The 18,948-nt window shown below is 39.1% G+C and overlaps 1 long non-coding RNA gene across 1 annotated transcript in view; it reads right to left on the bottom strand.

Moving 5' to 3' along the window:
- Positions 1 to 2,312: 2,312 nt before the first annotated feature.
- The window catches only part of LOC135318854 (uncharacterized), a 259,627-nt gene continuing 242,991 nt past the window's right edge, over positions 2,313 to 18,948 (bottom strand). The window contains exon 3 of the long non-coding RNA XR_010377240.1: positions 2,313 to 2,452. This is a non-coding gene — a long non-coding RNA (uncharacterized LOC135318854). The remainder of the gene's footprint in view (positions 2,453 to 18,948) is intronic.

Raw genomic sequence — 18,948 nt, forward strand, 5'->3', positions numbered from 1 at the left:
GGGGGCAGGGGTTGATGGGGGTTGCGGAGGGGATAAGGGAGGGATGGGAGTGGGGCCTGGGGGGTGATCTTTACAAATGATCCAACAAAAACTGAAGAAAATACACTATAGTCAAAGTAACTCAGACTCCCAGTTCTTCACATAACCTGCTTTTTATAAAAGTCAATGAAACAATGATGAGTGTAGTGTACTTCCATAGCCTTTCAAATGTTTTCTTATTGAAAAATCACTGTCAGGAATATTACCAAAAGACAGTAAACTGGCAACGTTTTTTGAGGTTCACGCAAGTTCATTATGTTGACCAGAAATCATGTGACTGTTATTTCAAGTTTTGGCAGAAACTGCTAGGGAAAAAGTCCCTCTAGGGTCAGAAATGACCCTTTCACTCCTTCAATCAGAGCTTTAAATAGCGGGAATATTGGGGAATTAACATTTGGCTTAGTATTCTTATGACTTCCCCAGGCTGCCCGTCACCACTAGGTACTGCTTATCTCAGAAGTGAGCTCTTTTAAGATTTTCTAGTCCAGTGGGTTAGGAATGCTCAGATCCCTTTTGGCTGAGTCCCCGTGTTAATGTCTTCCTTCCCCCTCATTTTATGGGCTGGAAAGCCCCTCTTACTTTTCATTTTATGAATTTGAAACAAATGTCAAAATTTTAGATTCAAAAAGATATTATTATTAAACACTGTTATGGCATATTCAGGAAAGTTTACCTCAAAGAAAGCTAATATTGTTAACAGCAGTAGAACAAGATAGTTACTTCAGATTAAACTTTGCACTTCTTTTCTTCTGTTTTTATATGCTGTTTTCTGTAAGTGATGAGAACCAGGTATTTCTTTCAAATTCCTCACTAATGAATAACGAATTGCATTGAAGCACAACACTAAGATGGAGATTATAGGCTATATTTATAGAAATCTTCACATGCTATTTTAGAAATTCCACAGACTGGAAATTTGGGCTATTGAGGTTTTTTTAATACATAGAACAAAGTCCCAAATAATGCCATTATGAAGCACAAAACATGGTCTGCTGAATGGCTACTAAAAGTGTGTGGGACTGACTGTGCTTGTCTGAATGTGGTTCAGCCTGGCACCCTCCAATATGGGATGGAGCCTATGACTTCTGGAGGGGATCCCATGGCTCAGACAGGTTGAGTTGCTGTCACAGCACACCTGTGACATCACAGTCCTCTGGCCAATTTAGCTGACTGGGTTGGTATACGGTGACCATGAATTCAAGGTTGGGATCATTCCCTGCTTGTCGAAGAGAAAAACTGCCCTGAAACAATAAACTGAAGGTCTTTTCCACTCAGGGATGCCCGCTGCTCCTCATTCTTAGCCAGAGAAGGGGACAAGATGCAAACCCAGCATTTCTGCTACAGAGGAAATGTCAAACTCAAAGATTAAAGGTACACCACACAGCCCTGTGGTCAAGTGCACCGGCCTGGAGCCTCATCAGCCTGTGTTGAAATCACAGTTCAGGACTTTAAGACAAATCACAGTTCAGCCTCTTGTTAGCTCTGTAACTTTGTGGAAGAGATTTGACTGTTTGAAGAGGTCAAATCTGATACTTAACTCATGCCCTTTCTGGAAGATTTAATGTGCCTTGCAAATAAGAGTCCATAAGCATTAGCCATCTTTATTAGTTATTTCACTTTTGTGTACACATGGCTGGTTTTGTGTCTACTGTTCCAATAAAACGGTCCACATTTATTCTTCTGTTGAGATCATTCTAGAAGCACGTCAGCTGTTGACGTCCACGCACAGTTTGCACCATTCAGTGCATTGTTAAGTCATTTTCTGAAATACTCTCCATTTATCTATTCTCTCCACGGTACTTAATAAAACTGATTTTCATCATGATGAATTTCCTTCACATAGATTGGCTCTAAATGCTAAACAAGTGATGAGCACCCTTAAAAAACCTCTTTATTTGGGAAAAAATTTAAACTTACAGAGAAACTGCAAATTGGGCAGAGTTCTCATGTATCCCTCACTCACCTTCCCTTGATGCTTACAAATTACATAATCATGGTACAAAAGTGGTGACATTATTTTCAGCCAAAAAAAGGAATATTTAATGATGGAAGCTTTTTTTCACCTAAATAAAATGTTATGCTAAAAATAATCAGTTACATTCTCACTTACTGTGAAATGTCATTTTTCGGGAAAATTTTAGTTAAATGTGATTCATTTTTTCAAGAGGCTCTGCATAGTATCTTAGTATGATAGTTGTTATTACCAAAATTGTTACAGATCTGAGACATTACCTTTCTGTAAATGTAAAATATGCAACTTACTTTAAGCTCTTCGAAGGTCATGAATTCAATCAATATATTCCTGAAGAATGAATGGTTCAACAGGTGAGTGATGAGGGTAACTGCCGAGACTCTGTCATGCAAAACAGTTTCATGGTTTGTCTCCATATTATCACAAAGTTCTGTGTTTCACCTATAAATTAGAAAAAAATAAAAATAAACACATGAATAACATCCTGAAAATTCCAGGTTTTAAATAGTTGACTGTAATTGCTTCCTTTGGAATCAGCCATGAATGAATTTCACCTGTGGTGCTTTTTCTGTACACTTACCCTGAAATCCTGTTAAAATTCCAGGTAAAGAAATCAATGTATTAGTGATCACACGGTCATTTTCCCCACTAAAATGTTAATTTACTGAAGAGTCATTACCACTAAGATTTATTTTTTTTCTGGTGCATCTTTTCTTTATAATTCCCCCCAAAAGAATTTTTTAATGTATTTCAAGATTAATGTGCATTATACATTAGTCTAGAAATAGCATAAACATTAACACTTTGATCCAATTTCCACCTTATGAAAAATGTTCTCAAATTCGTGTCTGTCCAGTTCCTGACACGCTTTCTATATGCCTTCCAAGCGTACGGGGAATGCATCTTGGTTTGCTGCTGTTTTGTGTCTGTGAATCATTCCAGCTATTTTACTGTAGTAGAAAGAACATGTCATCCCAACTCTGACACTAATATGATAAGATGGAGAGTGACCAAGACAAGGATGAAAAATAGATTTCAACTCCAGTGCGAACTCTGATCAGAGAGTGCCAAATGGGATTTCTTTGCTGCAGACAGTTTGGAAGCCACACCCAGGGCTCTGCAGGCCCGGTGTCATGTCATGGAGTTTAATTGGAAACCACCAGTCAATAATTAGTATTTTATTAAACAACAGCAGTTAAAATCTAATTCCGAGGGAGGGGATTAGAATGATAAACAATTCATTTTCTTAGCATAATGATGCAATTTGCTCATAAAACAAACCATTTGGCCGTGGTCTGGTTGTAATCTAGTCATTACTTCTCATTTTATTGTTCGTCTCCACACTGGAGCGACTCCTGCAGAATCCACGGCTCCAGGTATGTCTGGGTCACGTACAATAATGGTAGAGACAGTCACCACGGCTCGGGAGGAAGTTTGGGAACAGCACAGAGAAATGACCATACGGCTGTGCAGCCTCACTGAAGAATAAACTCCATTCCTTTGTATTCTCATACCTTCTCTTTCTTGGTATCTACCAGAGGTGCTGAAAGTCTCCTGGGCTGGCCTCACAACTGACCCATGAGAAACACGTCTGGCAAACATCTGATCCTTTTTACTATTCTTTCAAAAGGTACTCATGGGAACCTAGTCTGCGTCAGCTACCAGGTGACACTATGGGCCGTGACAGGGAGCGACAGCTACGTGATCTCACGGAGCTAACGATCAAATGAAAGGACGAACCAACACTACAAAACCAGAAACAAAATAAATGTAAATTGTGACACGCGTTACAACTAAGACACAGAGAAAGACACAAAACTTCATGTCCATGATTCACACTTTAAGACTTTTGCTTGGCTTTAAATTTCAGACACGTCACGAGTTTATCAGGTGGGCTTCATCACAGGTGACAGACGTCTCTTAAGGCTCTTACTGCTGTTCAATGTATAGAACCACTAGGAAGAAATTCTAGAACAGTGTTCCAGTGACTCCCTGACAAACACAGTCTGGGTAAAGAAATACAACGAAGTCATCAATGTAACGTGTTGTAAGATCCATGTTGTCACTGGTTTCTATCCTCATCCAATTTACGTGGATGGGACGGTTACCTCCAGAGGTTTTGCCTGTCGTCACGTTACGTTTTCTTTCAGTGACATAAGAATGTATATGCAATTTCAAATGCAGATATAATGCATATAAAGTAACTGAAGCATTGAGAAATAAAACCATAAAGGCTAACATTACTCTTGGGGTAGGACCCACTGATGGCAGTTCTTTACTTCGTAGCAGTAATGGAGTACAATTAGTTTTCCTTTGTTGGTTTTCTTGAAATAAAATAACCTATTCAAACTCAGTTCAGTTCTTTCTCTGAAGCCAAACTCAGTGTCAATTACATTTTGAGACTTTAGAAAAACTTGATTAGCTGTAGTTAATGAAGATTCTTACTGACTCCATGTTTGAATATGAATCTACATTACGTAGCTTAGTCAAAATCAAGAATAAAAGAAATACTTATAAGGGGGAGGGTATAGCTCAAGTGGTAGAGCACATGCTTAACACGCATGAGGTCCTGGGTTCAATCCCCAGAACCTCTTCTAAAAATAAATAAACCCAATTGCCTCCCCACCAAAAACAACAAAAGAAATAATTATATTTTTGATACAGTGTGTCTCTCTTCCTCTATCTATTTATTTATTTGGTTTTTAGCTTTGATGGATTATGTCAGATATGATGGAATAAGTGAAGATACTAAGAACTGTGGGAAAAAACTGTCAAACTTCAGAGGAATATAGATGAGTACAGACAATGCGATCTTAAGTGGGAGACATAAATCAGACTTTCCCAACAGGCACTTTAGATCAATAAACCATTTTGAAAGCTTTCAAAGCTTAAACTCTTGGAAGCTTCTAAGATGCTGTGAATCAGAAAATGTGTGCTTTACAATGACTGAGGGCACTGGTGCAGATTTAGGAGGATGGTTCTTAGAGATGGATGATGCCTTAAAGTTTGTGATGATACTGTATAAGCACATCCTCATGCATTTTTAAAGGCGCTGGTATAAAATACTGGGCTGTCTTTGGTGGGCTGTTTTAAATAACAAAACACAACAGACAAGATAAGCTTTGAGCTGAAACTAAGAGTTCCTTTGATTCTGAGATGGGTGGGGAAAAATAAGTTAACTTCTCAGAGGCAATTTAGTCAAAAAATGAAATTCTTGTTATCTTTTTAACATGGACAAAAGGAAAGATATAGAAAATGGTTTTAAATTAGCGTTCACAGTTGGACAGCTGAGTGTGTAAAACCCTATCTGGGGACCTGAGAATTTTATACTCCTGTTTGAGTATTTTCACTCAGAGATGGAATAAACTGAGTTTATTTAATGTGCCTCAAATTTCAAGACTATTTAAACAGAAATAGCCGAAATATCATGTATTTTCAGTAAATCTGACCAGAAGTCTTGGAGGATCTTATTTCTTTTGTCACTGTTACTGCAATTCATTACCCCCCAGCTTTATGGGGGTACAGCTGACATACAGCGTGGCATACGTTTAAGGTGTAAGACATGATTTGACACTTGTATGTGTTGCTGAATGATTATCACACTAAGGTGAGTCAACACCCAACATCTAACGCAGTCCCTTTTTTGTTGCTGTGGTAAGAGCTCTTAAGACCTACTACCTCAGCAGCTCTCAAATATACAACACAGTACTGGCAACTACAGCCACATGAACCAAGCTGTCCATCCCCAGAACTTATTCATCCTAAAATAAAAGCTTGTACCCTTTGATGGCCTTCAGCCTATTCCCTGCCCCGCCACCTCCTGCGCCTGGTGACCGCCAGTCTGCTCTCTGTATTTACCTTCCTCTGTCTCACTTATTGGACTTAGCATCATGCCCATTTATGGCAGGTCCACTTTACAGGTCCATTATTACAGGTCCATTTATGGCAGTATTTCCTTCTTTTTATGTCTCAATAATGCCACATTTTCTTTACCGAGTCATCCATCAGTGATGACAGATCGCTTAGGTTATTTCCACGTCTTGCCTTTTGTCTATGCTGTTATGAACATATAGGATAGGACTAGCTTACGTTCCCACCAGCAATGTACCAGAGTTCCCTTCCCTCTGCCTCCTCACCCCGGCACTTTTCTTTTGTCTTTTGGATCACAGCCATTCCGACAGGTGTGAGGTGATCTCTCCTTGTGATTTTGATTTGCATTTCCCTGATGAGTGCCTTTTCATGTACTCGGTGGTCATCTGCATATCTTCTTTAGAAAAAAATATCTATTCAGGGCCTTTGCCCATTTTTTAAATTGGATGATTTTTTTTAATTATTGAGTTGTGTGAGTTTCTTATATTTTATTATTAGATATTAGCCCCTTATCAGATATGTGGTTTACAAATATTTTCTCCCATCCTGAAGGTTGCTTTTTCATTTTGTTGATTGTTTCTTCTGCTGTGCAGAAGCTTTTTGCTTTGATGTAGCCCCACCTTTTTGCTTTTGCTTTTTTGCTTGCACCTTTGGTGTCATATTCATAAATGCCATGCCATGGCCCATGTCAAAGGGCTTTTTTCTTGATAGGGGGATTTTAAAACTTGTTTTTAAGAGTGATTGGAGGCACTGGGAGGCACTGGTGTTATCTGTGGTATGAAGCAGCCTCAGTGTTTACAATTTTTGTGATTGAGATCGGTGGATGCTACAAAACTCACTTTCTTTCCCTTTTGCTTAAAACTCATTGCCTAAGAGTTTTGCCCATGGCTCCAAGCTTGGCCCCTGCCCTCCCGTGTTTGCTGATGCTCAGCTTCCACTGTAGCCGACCACCCTCTCTCAGGTTCGCTAGTCAGATTTTGTGCACATTCATCACGTTTCCAGGAACTGATGAAAGCTTAGAGGGCACTTGCTGTGGATTACCTCCCTTCTCCACACACGTGAGCTGCAGTGCCTTTCTCTATTTGTGGCCCTTTGAAAACCTTCAGCTGAACCCTGTCCCCGAGAAACTCCCCTCAGACCATTCTTGCCTTATAATCTACTAACGGAGTCCTTTCTAGTTCTAATTGTTGTCACTCCGACATGATTTTAGAGTTTGTCTCTGGCTCCCTACACCCCCAGATGGAATTCAGAGGTTAACTCTCCATCTGATCTTCCCTCATTTTGTAAAACTTAAGTTTTGATCTTGGAATTTTCTGTTACTGTTAACAGTTTGGTAGACTTCCAACACTTGGATCATATGAAAATCATGAATGCTGAAACTTTCAATTGTCTTTTTTTTTTGACAGTTATATTGCCAGATATTTGTTCTACACTGGTTTGTTTGTATTCATCTCCATGGTGGAAAAGTTTAGAGAAAGGCAAGCTAATAGAAATGTTGAGAAATGGACAGTTTTTTCTTAAAGAGGCTAATATTGGGGGACATTTGGTGAATCCACCAAAACCTTCTGTTCTGGCCCTTGGGCAGATGAGTGATTAGCACGTCAGAGTGTATCCAGCTCTCAAAAGCAGATTCACATAACCAAACTCCCGACACTGTCAGAAAGCCCAAAGATCCACGTATTAACCCGACGTCCTAGGGAAGAACACATCTGACTCTGTTAGATCTCTTTCTTCTACTTTAACTTGCAATCTATTGCTTGTTAACCACCGAAGGGATGTTATCTATAAGCTTACATTATACTTAGTGGCCCAACTCTGGGAACCCCGCCTCCCCTCCTTAATAAGCATTAAGCTAAAATACCTTTGTTTAGCTCACAGGAAATACCCTGACCAGGCCCACCTGTGAGTGACTGCAGGAAGCAAAAAATGAACACCACCCCTCTGGAGGCTGACGGGAAACAGGAAATGTTTGACTTTACCCTCTCCCCGTTGTTAGTATAAAGAAACCTGAATTCTAACTCAGGCACGGTGGTCCTCTGGGACACTAGTCCTCCATATCCTCGGTCTGCTGGCTTTCTGCATAAAGTCACTATTCGTTGCCCCCAAAACTGATCCCTCGATTTATTGGGCTGTTGTGCAGCGAGCAGTATGAGCTTGGACTCGGCAATGATGGGAAGCAGAACCATTCTGGTGAATGGGAATTCTCCCGTCAGCAGGACTAGCTCAGTGTTTCTCCATGGACTGAAGCAAATCATGATCAAAAGTTTGCTTGACAAGAAGAACAAGGGCAGGGAACTATAGGACTAAGATTTTAATGCATGAGGCAAAGACAGCTCCTTTCAACCCTCCCTACAGAGACTCCTGGAATTATGTTGACTGTGACACTGTGTCAGTCACGTTATGATCGGAGGATAAGAATTCATGGAAATGAACTGTTGGTTAACTCACAGGGTCACAGGAAGGATGGGGAGCCGGGATCAGAAGATGAACAGGAATGAAGTAGGGCTCTGACACCTGGTTAGGGAACTCGGGGAGCAGCAGTGTGCTGCCCGTGGCTCCAGCTGGCAAGGTCACTGGGGCCAGCAGGGCACCTCCGACGCTGAGGTCCCTTAAAACTGGATGAGCTACAGCCGCTCTGAGCCCAGAACAACATCCCCACTGCTTCTGCTTCTCTGCTTCCTTGACCGTGCCTTCCTGGCGGGTGCCTCAGCTTGGCTGGGCCTCCGACCAAGACACACACTGTATGAACGTCCCAGGCATAGGAACAGAGTTTGCTATTGGGTAGCCAAAATAATAACAATAACAATAACAACAATAATAATGATGATGATGATGATGATGATGATGATGATGATGATGATGATGATGATGATGATGATGTAGTTAATACTCATCAGAACTCCTTACGGCCCCAGGAGGCATCCGCTCCCCACAGACAGCAGACCGACAGGACCTGTGATTCCAGGACTACAGATCTCAGAGCCACGCAGGCCAGGTGGCAAGTTCCAAGTCTGCCACTTTCTCACAGTGTTAGGAAAAGAACGAAAAGTTCTCAGTGCCCCGCTTGGCGCAGGGTAAGTGCTCATAAGCGGAAGTTATGACTGTGTCTCCAGTTCCGCCCACCCTCCTCCCGATTCACGATCCTCTCTGCGTGGGCTCATCCTGGGGGCCTGGCAGGTGGCTGCGAGTGGTCCTGCCGTCATCCTGTACGTGCTGGTGTCACCGTGCGCTTGTCAAGGGCAATGCGGTTTCCCTTATTTCCAAGTCCTGGGAAAAGCTTGACCTAGGGCCCACTGACCACGTTTATAAGGATTGCGACAGAAGGCACAAATAAGATCACACATGAGAACATGCCTCACATATTACACAGCACGTATTAGGAATTCAAAAGGTATAAACTTTTATTCCCCTTGTCCCGGAATGTTCTTTTCAGCCTTTGCTTCCCCAAACAGAATTACAAATAAAATCAACTAACACAAATATTGACCGATTTGTAATTTTGCTGGGTACCACAGGTGGGTTTCTCCCGCCCCCCCCCCCCCGACAACTCAGTCGTGTACGATGCTCTTGGCACCGTATTCCGGCTGTGGGCAGAGCAATAAACGAGACACATGCCCTGTTACACTAGTGCAGGGTTAAGTTTTAGTTTTAATGAGATTTCACAAACCCTTTCAAATTTAGAACAAGAAGGCTATTTTCTCCCTCATTCTTGGAAGACATGGACAGCTCTTTCCTAGCAGTAAATGCAAAAATGTTTCAGCAGTTTTCTTTTTATAAAGCACAAATTATTTATCAAGCATCTATTCTCTGCTAAAGCTATTATGGGATCCTATAGTCTAATTTGATTCTCAAAACAGCTCTCTGAGATCAGAGTTACTTATTGTTACTCCTATAATTTTTTTAAGTAAGTAATTTTATTTCATTTTAAACCTGGTTAAAGAGAAAGACAAAATTTTCTAAGTCCTTGTATTTCCTTTGACTAACACATAAGACATTGAACCTGTTTTTTAACGAGTGGCACCAAAAACTGTAAGATTCACAAATGGAGTAACAAGGAACCTGGGACCCCATGTGCATCAGAACAGAAAGAAGCCAGCGTCAAGTCACTTCTCGTGTGGTGTCTACTGACCTTCCCGCAGGCAGCGTGACACAGCGGCTGAGAACGCACAGCGAAGCCAGACTGCCTGGGTTCAAATCGCAGCTCCACCATCGATTAGCTGTGTGACCTTAAGAAAGTCACTTAACTTCTCTGTGCCTTAGTTTCCTCATCAGTAAAATGGGGGATAATAAAAGTAACTACGTGAGAAAAAGTAAATGAGGCAAGTACTTTGATTTTATTCACTTTACAGATGAGGAAACAGACTCTTAATTGGGGGGAGTGGCCAATGAAAACAATGCTTTCAAGTCGGAGCCTGTGTTTCATCTTTACGTCTCCTCAGCATCTTACACGGTATCATTCGCAGGGAGGCGTCCAAGAAACGTTCCTTAGATTAACAAATAAATGCCTCAGTCTATAAGTTTATTATGTTGGCTTTTCTTAGGGTTAGTGAAAAAACAGTGAAAAAGATAATATTAGTAATATTCATTTAGAAGTCCCCAAACTTTATAATAAATAAAATACTTAAACCTTTTTCCTAGGTGGTTATAATGGGGTCCAGGCAATATCCATCTCTTTAAGGAGACAGACATGAGAAACAGCGTGGTATTTTCAAGACAGATGTATAAGAGATTAAATCTTGGATCCATTATTTACTATACTTATGACTTTGGGAAAATAACTGAACTACTTGGCTTCAACATTATTCTCTGTAAAATGGGGACAGAGATATGGAAATACAAAATCAGATCGTGTGTGAACCACCTGCTATAGGTGTGTGCACACCTGCGCATCCTCTTCCTGTTTTGGGAGAAAAGCTCTTTTAAAAGAACAAGGTAGAAATGGAATGAAGTTTGTGGCATGACTAGCTGGGTCCACTCTTTCAAAAATCAGAGTGTTAAGAACATCTATCAATAAGTTTACCCTTCTGTCCCACTGTGATGACTATGGACAGATCAAATCATTTTTAAAAATTGAAGTGTAGTTGCTTTACAGTATTGTGTTAAGTTTCGGGGTACAGCATAGTGATGCAGTATTTTTGCACCTAAAATATATGAAAGCATTGCCACTGATTGCTCCCTTGAGCTCTAGGTAGGTCGAGTTCTATTGTGATAAAGACCAAAGTGAGGCAATCGATGTTTGAAACAGGCCAACCAAATACCAACAAGCCAGTAAAAAGTACTTTTTAGTAGAATATAGCGAAAATGCTAATCTCAGAAACCTAGTAATGAGCTTTCACAGAATAGAGAACTAAGAAATGTTGAATTAGCAAAACGTAAAAGGGAGGAAGAAATATTAGGATCGTTTACAAAAGAGATAATAAAGCAAACAGGAAAAGTCGAAAGATTGCAGACCAGTACATTTCTCCGCTAGTTCTACTGGGTTTTGTTTACTTTCTATTTCTAATCAATATTGCAGAGAGCAACAGAGGTACAAAATGTAACAAAAAGAAAAATAAAAATTAGAAACGTGAAAGTAACAGGAGGAGAGAGGATTTATCATAAAATTTAGGGATTTGGGAAAGATCCCAGAGAAATCACAGTTTAAATTCTTGAAGGGAGAAAAGGGGGGAAAAGTGGCAAGTACTTAGAAGATTTGTGAGATATAGAAAAATAATATTGAGTATAAAATTTCTATGGACCAAGGGTTTTTTTTTTTTTCTCATCCAAGACACTTTACATAAGACATTATTTAAACTGTTACTACGAAAAGCTACATATAAGGAAAGGAAGGTTTAAGGTTTAAGTTTTCCTTGGCAGTAACTAGAGCTGAGTTTCAATTAGTATTCAAAATCTTTATCTCAGGATAAAGCGCGAAATAAAAATAATTAATTGACGTTGTAAAAGTACTATACGAAAAGGACCTCGACTCTTTAACCTGAGAAATGAATCTTGGCTTTTTCATGTACCAGAATGGAGTGTTAAATCTGTGAAATCCCCTGAAAACCCAGACAATCTAATTTATGTTGTTATTAATCTTTAGTCTCAGAAGAATGCAGTGTTTCTTAAGGACAGAATTATGAAAAATTAAACTTGTATACACAACGGGGAGATGTGTGACTGAACTACCTTATTACCGATAAGGCACAGAAACAGAACACATAACTCCCTGGACAGATGCAACTAACTCCAGTGCAGGAACAGCGACATTTGGCAAGATTTTTAATGCTGTGTATTTAAAATATTGATTCCTTTATCATCTACCCTTTATTCAAGAAAAATATGTCAAACACAGAAAAGCCAACTGAATGATTATTTTCTCCTTACCACTTCCAAAGGCCTAAGCAGTGGGATGGATCTCATAACTACTAGTGCGTCTGGCTGTAAAATTGCCAGTGACTACGCATTCATTTTTCTTAAATTATGGATTTAAATAAACCAAATTGACAGCAATGTCTTGCAGTAAAGGTCTATCTGACGTACTTTCACGAAGCAAAGGATAAAAGAAATTTGGATGCAGTCTTAGACAAATCAATGCATTAAATTGTTGCAATCTGTAGTTCTAACATATCTAAAAAGCACAATATATTTTTAAATTAAAAAGGTATTCTTTTTTTGGCAGTTTTTCCCAACTATACACTTGTATGGTGAAAAATAAGGAATTTAGATTATAGATATTATTATACCTGAATATCAGGATACAAGTAGATTTTTAGTGTTGCTATATTTCAAGCTTAGGGCAGAATAGTAAAAAGACTGTTAGGCTGAATGAGAAGTTCAAAGATAGCTTTGACCATCAAAAAACAGGCCAGCAATCAACAGGCCAATTCTCACCCACTGCTTGTTTGTGTAAATAAAGTTTTATTGGGATACAGCCATGCTCACTTGTTTACACACTGCACATGGCTCCTCTCACAATACGACGGTAGAACTGAGTGGCTGTGGCAGAGATTTTATGGCCTGGGAAACCTAAAATATTTGCTATCTATAGGAAAAGCTCATTGACTTCTGATCTAAAAAGATCACTGGAAACAAACTTTATTTTACAACATTCTTAGCCATGGAGACCTCACAACTCAAGAGTACGGCTGGCCATATCCTTTTATCCAATGATTTATTATTCGATTTCTACGTTATACGGAAAATCATTTTTTTTTCCTCCAGGAAAACTCTCTGATTGATTCAAAAGTTATAAATTTCGTGAAGAATTGGAGATGAGAAGATCTGGCAGATTGTCTAAGGGCTCTTCATCTGATCAGTGTCAAAGAGCCCATAATCAGTTCAAAAATCACACAAATTGTTTTCAATTTATATGTCTGAGCATAATTCCTGGGCGAAGGTCCACGATTTTCTGAGAATGTAATGATAAAGGCTCAAATGATTTTCACTGTAGTTCATGATTCAAAAAATTAAGAATAACTGTTCTGGACAAATCTTAAAGATTGGGATTATGAGGCCAAGAAAGTTAAGTTATATTTCCCCCCCAAACTATATAACTAGAATTAAAAGCCAGAATTTCTTGCTCTCAGTTCAGAGGTTTTTATTCATGTTGCTGCCAATTTCCAAAACCCCAAATTCTTGTGACAAAATAATCAGCAATGCTACATATATGTGGAATTAATAGCAGTAGGCAATTATACTTTGTATCCTCTTCTAAGATGCGGGTGACTCTCATGCCTTTAAAGACATGAAGACGGGGAGGTGAGGCTGAGGTCCTGGGCTGGGTCTCTCGGTCCTGGGGGTATATGTAGCGTCAGTGCACCTGGTGCAGTTTGCTGTGAAGCCAGTTGAGTTCATTGGTCTGAAGCCACTGCCAAATATAAAATTCAGGGCCAGGCAGGAGAGTCAGTTGACCCCAATACTACAGCCTTCCTAGTATCCCAAAGCTGGAGACGTTATGGTTTGAAACTTGCTCGATTTTTCCACTTTTCCACTGTGCTAGCTCCTCTGTTTCTGAGCGGGGAGAAGAAAAAGAGAAACGAGGCAACACCTCTACATAAGGGCTGAAGCTGCAGCTCCCTTACGGCTGGGCTGCGCCGCTGGATAATCGTTGCCCACGGGCATCCTGCTGAGCGGCTCCCCCACAAGACGTTTCCCTCTCTGGCAGCTCCTCTACGTACTGCTATTTGTTTGCATGTGAGGTTTGCTCACCACTTGCACCTGTCCTGGTGGCCTTCACGAGCACCCCTGTGCTGGGATTGCTCTTTCCCTCCGACGCTGTGCAGTGCTGGCAAAGCCGGGACTACCCAGTCCACCATCACCGCGGCTCCAGGAACCGTGCCTGTGAATCCACCTTCTGTACCTCTGATGACCTGGGCACTCCAGGGCACTGCCTTGGCTTCCTCGGTCCCTGCCTGTCTCCTACCAAGCCACTTCTCTCCAATTCTCCTTTCCTTTCTTCACAGGTTATGGGTAATTTAGCACGTTCTCTGACTCAGGACGTTCCAGCTAAGTAACAAAATTCCAGTTCTCTCTCCTTACAAGCATGTCCTAGCTTTAGAGGTGATTGCTCTGGAATTCCCGTCTTCTCACCACTTTGGTGAAGGAAAGCGGATGACCCAAACACTGTACTCCCAACAGAGGAAACGATGTACAACTGCTTAGACATCATCTCGATCTGCTGCGGACACCCCAGAACAGGCTGGAGACAGGGGCACGGCCCCAGTGGAAGAGGCTTTGGGGCAGGTTCTCACATTTCTCCAGAGGCCCCAAAGAGAGGTGGTCGGCTTCACCTGCTTAGACTTTCGGTAAAATGTAGAGTATTTAGTATATTTTGTCATTAGTTCTCAGTCTTTACCACAATTATGGCACGTGCTTGTACATATGAATTCACAATGTGGGCCTTCTTGTTTCGCCATTATTAATGGACGTAACAGTGGCTCCAATTTTTCTCCTTTGCAAACAATACTGCTGCGAGCATCTAGCTTCGAACCTGTGTGGGCACGAATTTTTTTTCCCCCTAAGGGAAATACTGAGAGGGGGAATTGCTCAGCCATAGCCTACGAAAATTTGAAATTGTAATATATAATTGACAAAATGTCCTCAAAAGTGACTGACTATTCTAATTTATTTCCCCAAATCTCCCAGAAACATAAACATACGCTCAAATGCATTGTGAAGACGAACGCGCAATCCCAGCCACCAGGAGAGAGCTCTCCGCACCCATCGTGCTGATGAATGTGGACTTTTATACGCTGCTGCTGGGAAGGGAGGGGCACAGAATTCAGGCAGTGTTCACGTCTGTCATTTTTTTTTCTCCAAGTCTTCATTATGAAAAGTGTCAAACTATTGAAAAGTTGTGTCCTCACAATCTACACACACACACACACACAAACACACGTACATCTGAACCACTTGCAGACATCATGACTATTTCTAAACACACACATCCTAACATGCATTATCTCTCTATCTATTAAGTGAGGATAACTATTTATTGTTAACTGTATTTGTGAAGAAAAAGCAAAACAATGCACGCAAAACACCTAGCACTGTACGCAGATCATGATGAGTACTCAAGTACGCAAAAATAATGCCCCTATTCCCCTAAACAAAAGTATGGAATGAGTATTGTGTGTGTCTATTCTTAAATGAATATTTATATTTGCTTATATAGTAAGTAGATAAACTATTTTTCTCCCTGATTGCTGCTGTCCCTTGAAGAAATACAATGAGGGCTACAACCTGCCAGCTGTCTCAGTGCACATATTTAGATGAATGAATAATATTAACTTACTTGTGAGAGCCTATCCTATGAGCGGAAGAGAGACTTTAGCTAACTTAGTCTTTTCCTATTTTTAATTTTTTTAAATTAAAATTCACTATGTGATGTTAATTCGTAAAAGAGAGGCTAGAAAATATTTGAATGTAAAAGGTTAAACTAATATCTTTTTAAAAAAATCCAAAAAACCGCTAGTCCTCGTGTCGATTATTATGTTTTTACATTTAAATATTTTCTTTCCTTGTTTCACCTAGTCCTTCCTTCCTCTCTTCCTTCCTTAAAGATAAGAAAGTTATTCTGAGCAGTTTTAAATAATCTTACATGAACACATTTTAGGAATTCTGAAGACAGAAAAAAAAAAAAACCTTACATAGAGTAGGTGCTTAGTAAATATTAGTTAATTTCAGTTGATGGCAGGTATAAATTTTTAAAGTGAATTAATAATGTTCTTTGTCAGGAAGATAAAGTCTGCACCCAACTCTTTCACAAGAAATGAACCTTTTATTGGCAATTATTATAATTTTAAATTTGAGTCTGTCGGAAACCTTCAAACATGCTAAACCTCTGTTTTCATGACAAAAAAAATCTTAATTTTTTTAGGGAGCAGTGTACTTCTTATACATGTAAAACACAAGTTGAATAGAAGTACCCTGTTGGAAACAGTCTGCAGGAACCAACTTTCACATAGTATTGCTGCTAGAGATTGGAATATGCGCAGTGCTGGTTATATACAATAAAGTCTGATTAATTAACCTTTATTTTTTTTAATAATTCATATGTCACAGAATGCAAGTCAATCAGAAAATTACTTTTAGTAAAATTTCACCACCAGATAATAAAATGAAGTCATTAAGAATCTACATGACAGATAGCAAATAACAATTATAAACCCAATTTCCTTTGCTGAGTTGGACTTAAATAAAATCTTCACTTAGTCTTTGGAAGAGCAGCTCTTTGTTATTAATTAAACCTAGGACTTTTGCTGTTGAAATCACCACACAAGTTAGTTTTACTTTTGCAAGGCTGTGAGAAATGTTCTTGCTGCTTCAACGCATACAGTACACAGCACATAAAAACGCATCTCATGCTTTGTGAACAGAAAACAGAAATTCTCAAGCATTAACAATTATATCAGCGGGAGTTTTTGCATTAAATTAAGCTTAGGGGAAGGAAGAAATGTGGGCTGTAAACAAGAAAAATATTTCTCTTAAGACACTTAAATGTTAACTAGGTGTATTAATCAAATTGTGATGTAATGCTCTGCAGAGTCAGCTATAAAAAGTGTTTTCCATTACTTTTCTACCTTTACATTAATTTTTCTTTTTGCAGTAAAAACTAACTGCCATATATAGCAAAAGAAAAGTACCTAACTTGATGTGCAATTTCCTTTTGAACCAAAGAACCTATAAAATTTCTGTGTAAGAGAATATTAATGGCAACTTTATCTTTTATGGCAGAAAACCATAGCACTTTGGATAGCTGCCTGATCTTTTTGAGGGCAAAAAATTATTTCTCATTCCTTTATTTTTTCTTTTGGAAAATTTCTAGTGACAAATGCAGTGCCTGGAACATTTTTACAGCTCATTGTTTGTGGAAGGAAGGAAGGGAGGGAGGAAGGGAGTGAAGGAGGGAAGGAAGGAAGGACGGAAGGAAGGAGGGAAGGAAGGAGTAAATTTATGTAAATCTGACTCAATTAGTAAATTCTAGGAAGTTCTACATGTAAATGGTAAAGCATCAAGGAAATGTACTTTGAAGTTCATTATATTTAAATATTAGGAAAAACAAACTGGTGAATATACATCATGCCCTTTTAAAAATTAATCTAACAAATGCATTTTAATCCACAGCAGTCATTTCTAGTTTTAATCCTGGACAAGTTACATTTGTTAGTTTAAATTTCCTTATGTGAATGATAGAACAAATAATCTCTAAATTTTACCCATGCTCAAATCTTTACTATTCTGTAGAAAAGAAGGGCAGGTAAGGGAGTACAGTGTAGACTGCCTTCTTCATGTTTGATGGTTAAAAATAAACTCAAAATGGCTTAAAGGCTTAAACATAAGACATTACACTATAAACCTCATAGAAGAAAACATAGGCAAAACATTCTCTGAAATAAATCTTAGCAATGATCTCCTCGGGCAGTCTACCAAGGCAAGAGAAATAAAAGCAAATATAGACAAATGGGACCTAATTAAACTTATAAGCTTTTGTACAGCTAAGGAAACTATAAACAAAACAAAAAGACAACCCACAGAACAGGAAAAAAAATGTTTGCAAATGATGCAACTGACAAGGGCTTAATTTCCAGAATATATAAACAGCTCATACAAATCAATAACAAAACAACAAACAACTAAATCCAAAAATGGGCAGAAGACCTAAACAAACATTTCTCCAGAGAAGACATACAAACGGCCAGTAGGCACATGAAAAAAATGCTGAATATCACTAATTATCAGAGAAATGCAAATCAATACTACAATGAGGCATCACCTCACACCAGTCAGAATGGCCATCATTCAAAAGTCCACAAATGATAAATGCTGGAGAAGGTGCGGAGAAAAGGGAACCCTCCTACACTGTTGGTGGGAATGTAGTTTGGTGCAGCCTTTATGGAAAAGAGTACGGAGATTCCTTAAAAAATTGAAAACAGACTTACCATATGATCCAGCAATCCCACTCCTGAGCATATATCAGGAGGAAATTTTAATTCAAAAAGATACATGCACTCTGATGTTCATAGCAGCACTATATACAATAGCCAAGACATGGAAGCAACCTGAATGCCCATTGACAGATGATTGTATAAAGATATGGTATATATACACAAAGGAATACTACTCAGCTATAAAAAAGAGCAAAATAACGCCATTTGCAGCAACATAGTTGGACTTAGAGATTGTTGTACTAAGTGTTAGTAAGCCAGAATGGGAAAGAAAAATACCATATAACATCACTTATATGTAGAATCTAAAAAATGACACAAATGAACTTATTTACAAAACAGAAACAGACTCACAGAGATAGAAAGCAAACTTATGGTTACCATGGGGGAAGGAGAGGAAGGATAAATTGGGAGTTGGAGATTTGCAGATACTAACTACTATATATAAAACAGATAAACAGCAAGGTCCTACTGGATAGCACAGGGAACTATATTCAATACTTTATAATAGCCTATAATGAAAAAGAATATATATATATGTATAACTGAATCACTATGCTGTACACCAGGAATTAACACAATATTATAAACTGACTATACTTCAATTAAAAAAAAAAGAAAGTCATAATTTTTTTTTTAAAG

Source organism: Camelus dromedarius, chromosome 22, assembly GCF_036321535.1.
Source record: "Camelus dromedarius isolate mCamDro1 chromosome 22, mCamDro1.pat, whole genome shotgun sequence".
Taxonomy (NCBI): domain Eukaryota; kingdom Metazoa; phylum Chordata; class Mammalia; order Artiodactyla; family Camelidae; genus Camelus; species Camelus dromedarius.